Source organism: Mus caroli, chromosome 12 (assembly GCF_900094665.2).
Source record: "Mus caroli chromosome 12, CAROLI_EIJ_v1.1, whole genome shotgun sequence".
Taxonomy (NCBI): Eukaryota; Metazoa; Chordata; class Mammalia; order Rodentia; family Muridae; genus Mus; species Mus caroli.
The window spans coordinates 101026540-101040129 of NC_034581.1; the positions used below are offsets into that span (position 1 = coordinate 101026540).

At 45.9% G+C, this 13590-nt stretch overlaps 1 long non-coding RNA gene across 1 annotated transcript; it reads left to right on the forward strand.

Moving 5' to 3' along the window:
* The first annotated feature begins 1336 nt into the window (after window positions 1-1336).
* On the forward strand, window positions 1337-13240 carry LOC110306505. Its single transcript, XR_002379296.1, has 3 exons — window positions 1337-1393; window positions 12836-12911; window positions 13165-13240. It is a non-coding gene; the product is annotated as an uncharacterized LOC110306505 (long non-coding RNA).
* The last annotated feature ends 350 nt before the right edge of the window (window positions 13241-13590 follow it).

The window sequence follows — 13590 nt, forward strand, 5'->3', positions numbered from 1 at the left end:
CTTTCTCTCCCTTCAACTGGTTCACGTGCCTCCAGCCAAGCACCTCCATGTGTAAAGCTACCTCTCTCATGCAAAAGCAAAGCCCTCTATTCAACACCCCATAGTTTTCCTTTGAGGCACAACACTACATCATTTTCAGTTGCTTTAGCCAAGGATTTGTTAGTTCAGAAGGAAGGAAGAGAGTGGCTGCTTGTAAGGATGGTGGATTTTGATGTCTTTAAAACACAAAGTGTGAAAATCTGAGCCAGAGACAAGGATTTGAAAGTTTCCAGCTTAGAGCGTCTAGCTTAAACCACGATGCGAATGGGGCCTTCTGGGGAGAGGTTCCGAGTCGGGGAAGAAGAGGGGAGAACCTTCGTTCAGTTCCGGGATTAGAGACGGCAGATGGTAAGTGAAGAGCCAATACGAAATCCCAACAGAAGTTCCTGGGCTGCGTCTTCCTTTTATCCCAAGTGGAGATAATTTTAGAGGGCCAAGGAACCTTGGTTAGCATGGAGGCTGAGTACACCCCGGCTGAGTCTGAGCTCATGGTCCTGTGCGCATACTGTGGTCAGAGCTCCTGTGCATTGAGAAATATGCCACCTTCATCTTCCCTGAGCCTGGCTGTGCCAGCGACAGACTGTCAGACTGCCCGATACCAGGGACCAAGCTGATGTGAGGCGTGCCTACACAATGACCCTACCTGCAGAGCACATAGCAGATCTCCTTAGACTTGTACCTTCTTCCTCAGACATTTCTTTCCCATCTCATCTTTCCAGAGCATGGACAGATGAACAGAAAGATTCTGAGCTCTGCAACTCCGACCGTATCCAGGGCCACGCCCTTCAAAGCAACACCAATTTCCGGCAAAGATCTACTTCCTGGTTCATCAAGACCCAGAATGCTGAAAGCCTTTGTCACCAGATCATCGGGAGGCCCCTCTTAGGGAATATGGCTGGCACTAGCTAAGTATCTACACATCTCCTGACAGTCAGGATTAGGTGAGAGCATCTGTATCCAGGAATCCACCACTGAACACCAGGTCACACCGCCTCCTGTCATCTCCCCTCCCCCGCCATTAGCCCCCAGAGGAGGCTCGCCTGTGTGATTCACCCCTGCTGGCTAGAACCTGAACTTTTTTGGTTTCAGATGGATGGCAATAATATCTTTTCTCCGCTCCATTTGGTCACTTCAAAACTATCTGCATCAGGAAAGTCCATTTTCTTTTACCTCATCAAATGAAGACTGTTCTCCCTCAGTCTTCCTGGGGGGTTCAAGGGTCATCTTAGCTACTTCCAGTTTCTGTTTCCTTCCGGGTCAAGTGAGGATAAACACCACTCACAGTGCAGATTCGTCCTGATGATTCAATAACCTAACAAAAACCCGGAACCGCCTAGCTGACGGTGGCCGCTAGGTATGGCACATCTGCGAGGAAAAGTATGGGGGGGGGGCGGGGGCAGAGGTTAAGCTTTGGGTTGGTTGTGTGCAGTGAGTGGAGAGATGAGGAGGCAACAGGAAGCTATTCCATGTCTATGGGAGGGTTGAGAAAATTTCCTTTTCTCCATGTTTCCCCCAGCCTACTGGAGCCACTGGAGACTTGTTATTATTGCAGCATTGACTGACTGAATTTTCAAGTTACTGGTACTCAGTGTGGTCACAGAAGAGATTATTCAAACCCCTTCCAAAATGGAGTGCTTATACAAAAAAAAAAAAAAAAAAAAAAACAACGACGTAATGTTAAATTGCTCTGTACTATGCATGCCCAAATCCTTCATCATTTCCAAATTCAACCCTTCACGTTTTTAAGAGCACTCCACTTTAGGAGTGAATGGGGTGTTCTGGGCACACGCACAGTGGGCCAATTTAGAGTCCCCCGATGGTGCTGATGGAGTGAAGAGCTCTCCAGCTCTGTGGAGCATAGCCCTGGCAAGGGTCTGCAAGTTCTCAGGGCAATCGGAGCCAGAGGCCAGCTGGCTTCTGGAATGCTGTCCTACACAGGCAGCTGTGGGCTGGGCTCACTCTGCACCTTGATATATCCAGGGTGTTGTTCTCATTCTGACTCCGAGACTTGCTGAAGGGTTAGGCGAGTGCATTAGCTGCCTTCCCCAGAGCCAGGACAAGGTACCTGACAGGAAGCAACTTAAGGGAGGATGGGTGTATTCCAGGTCACTTGGAGGGGTAGCGGGCTATCAGGGTGGGAGGGCATGGGGGCCAGGAGTGTGAGGCAGCTGGCCATGCTGCATCTGCAGGCAGCAAGCAGAGGAGGAATGAGAGCAGCAGCTCCGATGCTGCGATCTGTCTCATTTTTGTTGAGTCTGAGATCCCAGTCTGTGGAACGGTGCCCTCCAGAGTTAGGACAGTCTTCCCGCTCAGGTGACCTAAGCTAGAAATTCTGCCACAGACACACCCAGAGGTCTCCCACATGTCTCCTGAGTGACCCTAGAGCCTGTCAAGTTGATATTTGATATCAACCACCAGAGTCCATTTCTTCAAGTGCTACTGGCACAGGAGCCGCATAGCTGGTTTGTCTGGGATCAGAAGGGCAGAGCTCCATGGCTCTTAGAGTGCTACTCGATGTCAGCTCCAACTGTGGTTTTGTGTAGTCTTTTATTAGTTTATGGCAGGGTGGTCCTATAAGGTGGAGATTGAAGATCAGAGATGTTCCTACGCATGGAAACACCTAGCTCTGGGCCTGGAAGCTTAGTTGGCTGCTTTAGTGTCAGAAACACATTGTAGAAACAACAAAGGCTTGGGGAGAAGAAATTCAACCTTGCTTTAACCCATGACTTTCAACTCAGAGTCCAGAGTTCCTTGTACTCACAAGAAATCAGAGCTCAGGTCCAACCTCAAGCTACATGACTCGAGTCCATGTCAGTCTTGGTGGCACTGACTCCAGATCAGGTATCCTGATGGCATCTTTTTAAATATTCTATTTGATTTTTTTTCTTTCTGCTTTTTGAATTCCAAAGCTTGTGCTGTGTAAACTACATCCTCAGGTAGACAGGGTGTCTTTGCTCCATACCTTTTATTTCCCCAAGAAGATAATGCCCATGGCTTTTTGGTTTGAGCTTAAGTTTAGTTCCTAAGTGGGAGCTGGATTATAGGTCAGCACTATAGACAGGACTAGAATAAGTTGTTAAGACTGTATCTCTTTTGCACCCTTTTCAGATGTAACCTCAGGGAAACTTGTTTTGGGCATGACCGTTGTAAGGCATATCTTCCTATTAGGCAAGAATTAGGCCAGTCTGTTGATATCTTTTCATCAAGACAGTTTCATGGTTGATTGGATGCCTTCAGCTTTTTACCAGGGTGCTTTGATGGTCCAAGGAGAGAATATTTGTGGACTCTCTCATGCTTAGGACTGGGGTCAGAGCTCTTAGCTAGTTTTGTGAAGTGCTCCTCCTTATCTGGAGTATCAAGGTGAAGCTGAGGACCTTTGGGGAGATGAACAGAGTCTGGTTTTCTGGCTTTTTATGTGTGGTTTCTATACTTCAGCCCCTGAACTCTCCCCTGGACTCTGTCTAGAGATCTGGCTTCAGGGATTAGCGGTCTACACTTATCACCTACTTACTTTTTGTCAATGAAACTAACACTGAAGTGTTGGCATTGGCATAAGGCAAGGGATATCCTATTACTAGTGAAAGGCTCAGAAGATTTTTTTTTATCAGATAATGTTTCCTACATGCCTGGGGAGAAGAGCAGTAGGGAATAAAATACTATAAATAGTCTATAATAGAAGAAAGTCATCTTAACACTGTGAGCAATGGTCAGAAAGAAACTGTGACAGAGTCGAGTCTCGGGACATTCTGAGTGTGAAAACCATGATGCTGTGTGCTATGATGTGGGCATGAGGTGTCCCCCCAAAAGATGTGGGCATTTGATATTGGGCAGTGAGTGAATCCAGCACCCAGCAGCCACCCCTTCATAATGGGAACAACCTGTTCTCTAAAGAATGTTATGTGGGTGAGCTGGGACACTCTGTGGGTTAAGTATAATAAATGCATCTTTAATTCACTTTACTTTCAGCTTATTAGTATGTTTATGAGGATAAAGTCCATGGTAAATTAAGGAGATTCTGTACTATATTTAAGAACATAAAAGGAAAAGGGAAAAAAAGACAACATGCTCCCAGAAAGGAGATATGGATTATCCTTGCAGAAATAACACTTAAATTAAAATCTAAAATTTCAATAGCCACCTGAAGCAATAGAAGAATGTAAAATTACTTTTTTTTGAAGTATTGAACAAAAATAACCTTTAACCTCTAATTCTATATCCAGCTAAACTATCTCTGAGTATGCTGTCAACAGTATGGTTTTCTTATGTAAGCAGCCCCTTAGGAAGTTTCTTACCCATGTAGAAGAGCCACTCTGTTTGAAAGAATGATTTCAGTAGGAGAATTAACATATATGAATATAAAGGATGGGTATTAACATATATGAATATAAAGGATGTGTGTGTGTGTGTGTGTGTATGCACATATGTGTAGAGAGAATATCTTGTGTATTGTATGGATGTGCTACCTGTCAATTAAAAAGCCTAGGTTTAGGCAGGAAATAGAAGTGGGACATTCAAGGGGAGAAAGAATTCTGTGAGAGATCAGGTGGAGGATCACCGAAAAGAGGCAACTATATGGGTGCATAGTACCTGGGGACAGGTAATCAGCCATGTGGCAGAATGTAGGGTTAAAATAATTGGGTTATTTTAGTTATGATCTAGTCAGACTAGAGCCTAACTATATGGCCAAGGTATTTGTAAATATATTTTGATTCTGAGTCTTATTTCTGGGAGCATGGGGCCAGGAGGAAGAACCAGATTTAACTACAACAAATATGTGTCTCTGTTTATTTAAAGTAATATATCAAAAATGAAATAAGACAATAATTTAACACATGACAAGCACTGTGATGTAATGTTGAGGCAGCACATTTTCAGGGACAGGAGGCAGAAGGAGGGCAGGGTAGGGAAAACACTGGGATGACCAGAAGAAAACAGATACAACAAACAAGATACTTTGTACTCAGGAAAAAAGATACCGATTTGCCCATCAGGAGGAAGTCTGGTTTTAATACTGTATTTGTTACTTTATGTCAAGGAGACTCTCCAGAAATATTTTGATCCAGACTGGTTCTTAATGTCCCCTCTTCAAATTCTGTTTGGTGAAATGTGTTCTGGTGGGTTATTTTTAGGGTTCTGACATAAAGTGAGAGTCCCCTGGCCCTTCCTGGATGCTGACTTTAGTGGCAGCAGGTAGAAAAGTGTCATTTTTTTTTCTAAAAATGTAGCTTACATCTCCCTTATTCCTTCATACAAGGTCAGTGACAGTGATATTAGTCCTGTCTTTCGGGGCTAAAGTAGCTTAAGAGAAAGAGGTAAGTCATGTCTGAAACTCACATTTCCCTATGTTTAAGTTTTAATATATCATTTCTAAGCCTTTACAGACTTGACTTTCTGACCCAATACATGTATGGGGCCCAAGAGATCAGGGCTCCTGCAGGGCCATTAATTGCAGGGTTTGTTTCCTGGAAGCAAAACTAACACATGCTCATTAGGACATCTTAATTGGGAACAAAAATCACCATGGAGACTGTGAACATGATTTAGGAAGAGTGGGTCATGCTGGTCAGCTTTCATTTGGATTTTGTTTTATTTCATTTTATTTCAAATCCTTCCCAAGCCCAGAAACAGCCGTTTGCGATAAAAAATAATGGCCTGAGAAATGTCCTTCTGTAACATCCTGGCTGTGTGAGTTTGCATAACTCAAATGTCCCACCAGGGAGCTATCATAGCCCATCACCCTGCTGAGACAGAGTTGGGGAACCTCCATGTGAATCACAGATTCCCCAAACTGCTACCTTGGGATGTTACAGAAGATGGCCACCAGAGACCCATATGTCCTTCTTCTTTCTGTCATTCTTGATCATACTTGAATAACTGATGGCCACCCTAAATTCCAGTCCTCAAGTCTGAGTGCTCTGCTATGTATCTGGAGGCAAGCCTTCACTTTTCTAGACTAGGACAACCTTCTGTCTATCCCGCCATATCTGCCCGTGTCCCTGCTACCACCACAGAGCTGACCTATGGATCATGGAGGACTCAGGTTGGACTGGACCGACTAGTGTGCACATGGTCCTCATTTCTCTCTGTGCTTTTCTCTTTATCATTTGATTAAAGTCTTTCCCCAACATCCCTCCACCATTAAGATGTCTCAGTGTCATTTAGGGTGTTAATTGAGAGGAGGTTTAAGCTCATCAAAGCGATTATAAGTGATAGTTAAAAATTTCTATATATGGCCTGCGCTGGAATCAGCACGGTGGGGTGCCATTTTTTTCTTTTATCCAACTGACATTGGTAATAATACATGAAATTATTACTAAATCGCAGCTGCGGAGATGATATCATGATTTTTTTTGTGTGTGTGTAATCTTTGATGAAAAATTAATTTTTGAGAGGGATAATTTAAAATGATTTAAATAGTATTATACTGGAGTCCTTGCTGGTAATTAACACCAATCTTGTCAGAACTGAAGGCACCTTTCAGCTGCTTCTAAAGCTACCCACAGTATTTGTCCCTTTTGTGCGAGTGATTATGACTCTCGGACTTCATTTTTTGCTGTCCTGCGGCCATTGAAGGAGAAGGCTCCTGGCAGGAGTGGTTGTTCTCCGAGCCCCATCCTTATTCATCTCAAGACGGTGGGCTAGGCCAGGGAGTGGCCTCCACTTTTATTTTCTAATCGGACCAAAGTAAATAGGCTTATCATCCTGTTATCACACTGTGTACCCTGCTCCCTTTACGGCTGAATGTCAGTTCCGTAGGACGCCATGACCTCATAGATATTCCTATAATTGACAGGACAGGTGGCCAGACACGCTCTCAACCTTCACGTGTGTTCTTTGGAGACCTGACTTTCTCAGAAATCCACCTTTTTTCTTTTTCCCACCACAAGACAGTAATAAATAAATTAATTAAATACATTTAAAAAAAACAAGCATCCTAACAAGATATGGCTGAAAATAGATCCCCCCGCCCCCTGCTAGTTCCTTCGTACTTTAAATGACAGAAGTGTGTGGTATCCTATATATAAAGACCTGCAGGAGAGGTTAAAAAAAGAAATACAGTGAAATTTAAGTAGGAAGAAGAAACTGAATGAGGATATGGGTGAGCCGTACACCCTTCTGAGCTCTGAGTTTTGCTTTCTTCTTTTCTAATACACTTCTGATTTTTTTTGACAAGAGACACTGCACTAGATATTCATGGCAGTGGCTGTACCTGCCACTTCTTAATTTCTCTCCCTCAACTTTTGTGCTGAGAAGGAAGAGAATGGGGCGGAGGGTGGGGGTGCGGGGGGGGGGGACAAGTGAGGAGAAAGGGAAGGCAGGGGAGAGGGGAGGGAGAAAGGCAGGTGACAGGAAAGCTTTGAGAATGGCTCTTCTGGCCACCCGCTCATTAACATAAGAGTATATTCCGGCTTCCAAGTCAGGTACAATTTTATTCTACCAGAACACGCTTGCCATTCTGACATGATCCCATGCTGCAAAGGAAGAGAAAGAGGTGAAAGAGAAAACCCCTTTTGCAAGCAGAAAAAAAAGAGCCAGTTTATTGGTGGGGGTGGTGCCTGTCTGTGAAACTCGCAATATGGAGATGTTTCTTAGATAAGATCTCCCCTTGTGATACAGGAAGGCTGCCTTCCTGGCTCAGGCAGAGGGCGACTCAGCACCTGGGAAATCTTTTCATCTTATCGACTGGTGCCTTAGGTGACCATGTTTATGCCTCTCTGGCCAAAAAGGAGGCCTTTGGAACCCGCAGGCTTGCCCATGCAGGACTATAGAACTGGGTTAGGCAACAGGAACAGGGCTTCCACGCTGCTGCCAGGAACATGAAGTAAGATGCCTCCTTTCACGGCAAGAGCACGGTCAACACTTGTACTGTGAATCCCCCTATAAAACTCAGCACGTGAAAGCACCCGCCATCCTCCCAGTCAGAAGCACACAGAGGTGGGACGAGGCACGCTGCCGCTCCAGTCTCGGGGCAACCGCAGAAAGATGAGCCCTGGTCTGTCCCTCTCTTCTGCCCCATGTTCTAATCTCTGGTCATGGTTGGGGTACAACCAGGGTCTCCTCCATGGTTTGTGCGTCCTGGTAGAGAGAGCACAGCAAGGACAGATGGGAGCTCTCTCGGGCTCCTTCTGTTGTTATCACCGTGCCCCAGGATGTGGGATGCTGTCAGCATCCGGGGAATCCTGCTGAGTGTGCTCACTCTTGGCCCCCAGCAACTGGCAGAGCACTGGGTTCATAGACAAGAGTACAGCCAGTACGGTGATCTCTCGGAAGATCCAGACTCCTTTCTGCTTCATTCATTCCTAGGTGCCCTGGATTTCAGACTTAGAAACTCTGGGTCATTCACTTACTCGACTAAGGGAGAAAAGAACTTCCTCCCCTGGAAAGTATTTTCATGAACATGGTAAACCTTTTCAGATTCCATTTCAATCTCCATCCTAAGATCCACAATGGTAGAGATTCCCAAATGACTATCTTAGCTCATTTCTCACCCAACAGACATTTCCTAAATACTTATGAGGTACTGGGTTCTGCCTTGAAGATCTCAAGGCAGCTAAGCCTCGGTCTGCCCTTTATGCCCAGAGTGTTGGGAAACCGTCTAGCAACCAGATTCAAAGACTAGATTAATGAATCGATGAAAAAAAGGGTTCTCTCTGTTGTTTCACAGAGGAAAGATTGGCTAACCTTCCCTTTAGGGGATCAGAAGGTAAGCAGTGGCGGGCCTTGCAGGCCATGCGGACTGCTGCAATTATTCAGTAGTACACACACAGTCTCAGACAAAGCATGCATGAACGGCAGTGGCTGTGTCTCCATAAAATTGTTTACAAAACCAGTGAGTGGTCTAGACTTGACAACCACAGACCCGGGCACCGGATTTAGATGTATGTGTATGTGTATGTGTGTGTGTGTGTGTGTGTGTGTGTGTGTGTGTGTCTGTGTGTGTATGTGTATGTGTATGTATATACATACATACAGACACACACACACACACACACACAGAGTCACACAGAGTCACACAGTTACGGCATTATTTCCTTGTCGGTTTTGTGATCCGGGTAATGGGTCATCTGGAACTGACTAAAGCCAGGCTTTGGTGAGGTTGTTTGACTACAAGTGACAGGTAGATACTCCATCCTGAGAGTACTTACAAGGGAAATGTTGGTATGTACTGAGGCAAGGGGATTTTGCCTGTTGCAAGCTTCGATTCTTTGCTCTCCCTTGGGCTCAGATAATCCTGAGAAACAGGAGGGCATGTCCATTTGGCAAGGCTGGAGGGTGAGGCAGGCGTGGGCAGGGAATGAGTGCTGAGCCAGACCAGCCAGCAAGCCCAGCACTTGCATGTCATCCTGTGTCCCTGTGTGAGCACGCCACGGGCTGTGGTACAAAGCTGAGAATGCTTCGTGCTTTGGCCTGCTCCAGACACACCCTGCCCTTTGATGGCACGCTTCCAGGGCCATCTTACAAGTTGGCTCTGTCTTCAGAAAGAGGGGCCAGGGTTCTTTGTAAAGGGGTCTTGCTTGGCTCTCTATCAATCCTTTATCAATCCATCACCTTTATCAATCCACTGGTTGATCATGACTCCAACATAGGTGAGAGGGCCTTTCTTGTTGCAGGGAAGTGTTCTCACAGCAAAAGCCGACTTTCCCCAGTGAACACAGAACACTGTGCTCAGTGTCCTGATAACCATATCCTCTCATTAGTTGGGGCTACACACCCAGATTTAGGGACTGTTCACTAGGTCAACACTGATGGCACCGAGTAACCTCACCCTACCTGAGCACCCAGATGACTTTATCTGCATCTCTCCATAGAGAAATCACCGTGATCTTGTGTCTCGAGTATTTATGCATGAGCCATCTCTCAAAGAGATTGTGGTACCCCAATGATCCTTCCTTCCAAGCCACCACAAGGCAGCATGAGGCATAGGAGTGTCCAGTGGCTGGGCATGCATCAGAGAATGTTGTCTAAAAGGTGCAGATTAGGGCACTCAAGGACCACATAGACAATGGCCTCATGAGGACCACACAGACAGTGGCTTCCTGGTCTCCAGGAGCCTCCTCACTGCCACCATCACCAAAGAAACTGACTCCACCTGGAAGAATGAAAGGGGGTTTATAATGAGACAGGGAAGTAGGATTTGAAGGAAGAAATTACATGCTAAGGTCCTGGTCCCACTCTTCTGCTGGCCATGGCTGGGTGACCTCTTGATATCCCCCAATCCCCCTCTTCCCTTATTAGTCATACAGGATATTGCAACTCACTTTGGAAATCTGTTATAATGTTTAAATTGAATGACTGAAAACAAAACCAAACCCTTCGAGCCTGGTAGAATATCGGTAATCGATAGGATTAGTGATTCGTGGATCTCAGACTATAAGCTCCAAGACCATAGGAAACACATTTGTTTTGTTTCGTAGCATATTCTACCAGCCAGGCAAAGTACCAGCATCAAGACCCACCCTGAGAAAAGGAGGTTGTGATTGCTTGTTTGTGCTCTGTGAAGTTACTAGTTGTCAAGACAAGGTCCTAGGTGGATAATTTTTTTCCTGTGGCACCCACAGTGTGGATCTTCGCTGTTACAGGTGCAGACTTGTGCCACAGTGGGCTCACAGAGGCAGACTTGAAGGAGGGGTGGGCTGAGTCTGTGTAGACCTCTTCAGACTGTGTGAATGCTGCTGGGGCCTGGAAGGAAAACAACGTGATATGCTCGCGGTGTCAGGCAGATGGCCCAAAGGTAGAGGCTCTGCCAACTCTCAGGTCAGACTTGCCCACGCAGGTTGGCACCATGAAGAGCCTCGGCTGAGCTTATCCTCCCTGGGGCACCTTGTCTGTTTCTTGTTTTGTGGAGCTTTGTAACTTTGAGTGGGCCAGGCTGTGAACACGCTATGTCCTGAGCCTGTCTCCACCCTCCACAGGCTGTCTGAGTCCTCTGATAGGAGTAGGGTGGGACCCAGATGGGAACAGAGCCTGGAGAGGCCAGGCCCCAACAGGGTGGATTAATCATTCCAGCCATCACCCTGGCAAGGACAGTGTGACTCATGCTGAGCCAACAGGACTGCCCATGGCAAATTGGCAGATGTTTGTCACCACAGGACCAAACCTCTGTACTCTTACACTCAAGATATGTTTGTTCTATGGTCATGGAATCTGTTTACAGTCTTCACGGCTGGGCAAGTGTTTCAGTCTCCCAGAGTACCTGGCCAACGGTGCTGGGCTTGGTTCTAAGATAACGAATATCTATAGGCATTTGTCAAAGAGGCAAAGACCCGGCACTGTCAATAACCTATGTCCCTGACTATGTGACAATACAAAGCACACATCCGTGGGCAGACTTGAGCAGAGTGTCATGACCGTAGCACAAATGTTGTTTGAGAAGCATCTCCATTAATCTGGGTGGCTGAAGCAAACAAGCCATGTAGCACAACTGATTTAGACTTGTCCCTGTCTATCTTGCAAATAAATGAGTCTCAGACCACTTATTTTATTTGGTTTGACAATTGCTGGGGGCAGGTAACCCCTAATCTACTTTTCTAGCTGCTGACCTGTCTCCTTCCCAGTGATGCACCCCAAATACTTGCTGTCTCTCCTGGCCATGCGCTCATGGCCCATCTCCCCTCATGGTGGCCTCCTTCTCCTCCTTGTCACCCACCTCTCCTCTCTCTTCTCCACCCCCAACCAGGTAACTCGAAATCTACCTACCTCTCATCCCCTTCAGTAACTGACTGTCGCTGATTTTATTTAACCAATAGCTTTAAATCAAGGAACAAGGTTTGCACAACAAAACCTTGTAAAGGTGAGAATTCACTCCTAGGCTTAGACCTTCTGGTACAGAATTTAGCATTCCAAGACATAGAAACAGACCAAACCATAACAATGCCATAGAAGCGGGTGGTTTAGACAACAAATATTCATCTCACACAGTTCTGGGGCTTGAGAGTCAAGATGTTGTCATATCTGGTGAGAACTGCTTTCTGGTTTGTAGATGGTCGCCATTGTGCCCTTACATGGGCCGAGAGCAGAGATGGCAACATCTTGTATTTTTTGTTGTTTGTTTGCATGTTTATTTGCTTGAGGCAGGCTCTTTCTATGTAGCCCCAGCTACTCTCAAACTTATGATCCTCCTGGCTCAGCAGCCTGAGTGCTGAAATTATAGGCATACACTACTATGCCTGGCTTGTGTTGTCTTCTTATATGGTGCTCAAGTTTTATTTTGTCACTGTGGTAAGACACTCTGACCAAAAGCTACTTAGGGGGAGGAAAAGCTTAATTTCAGCTTACACATCACTGACTGCCAGTCAGGGAAGTAAGATCAAGACGTCAAGGCAAGAACTTAAAATAGAAACCATGGTGGAATGCTTTGTGCTAGCTTGCTCACTGGCAGGCTACTGCTCAGTCAGCTCTCTTATATCACACAGAACTACCTACCTGGGGATAGCGCTGCCCACAGTGGGCTACATCAGTTAGCAATCATGACGATTTCCCACAGACAAGTCCATAGGCCAATCTGATCTGAGAAATTGCTCAATTGAGAATCCCTTATCCGATGACGCTAAACGGTATCAGGTTGACACTTATAACTAAGTAGGATATAGGGTCTGAATTTAACTCACCAAGAATCCCTATTTGAGACCCGATTACCTCCCAAAGGCTTTGCCACCTCTTGAGTTCTTAACTTTATGGAGTTTGATCTTCAACCTGTGAGTAAGTGGGGGCTGCCCAGATGCTTTGGCTGGAACCTAACACGGATGCTGCTCCTAGGCATTGCAAGATGCATCTACATCTATGGTTTCTACCTTAGGCTCATCAGTCAAGTCAGATCCACAGATCAATCAACTGAAGACATCTCCATGGCGTCCCAAGTAGCCCACTGGAAGGTGAGATGCTGAGAGCATGCCTTAGGAGGAGTCTAGGAACTCCTAGGGGAAAGTACTCATTTCTCAGTGGCAGGTGGCATGTCCTGCTAAGTACTCAGCCTTACTTTGTGGGCTCCAAGGAGAAACCCAGAGGAATCAGGATGTATTCTCCTTAAAGTGAGACTGAGTAAAGAGAGGGCGTGTATCCTCTGAGCAGGAAGCCTCTAGCCAATGTGTCTGCATGTACCCATTTTCTTCCTTGCTTCCATTCCAGAGATCCTGCTGATAGAGAAAGAGGCAGCCCTGCCCCATTCTGCATATCATCCTAGTGGGATGCTTTCTACTCTGGACTGCAGGTTTGTGTCTCCTGGCATTTCCCGTGTTGAAATCCTGACCCCACCCAGTAGTGTTAGGAGATGGAATCTTTAAGCAGTGATGAGGTCTTGTCAGCAGAAAGATTAGGAATGAGGTGAGTGTCCTTCCTTCTAAGAGACCCCAGAGAACTGCTCCTTCTACCACAAGATGGCACAGCAGGTAGCCTTTACCAGACATCCAACCTGTCTACTTGACCTTGGGTCTTCTAGCCTTCATGAGTATGGGATCTGTATCTGTATCTGTATCTGTATCTGTATCTGTATCTGTATCTGTATCTGTATCTGTATCTGTATCTGTATCTGTATCTGTATCTGTATCTGTATCT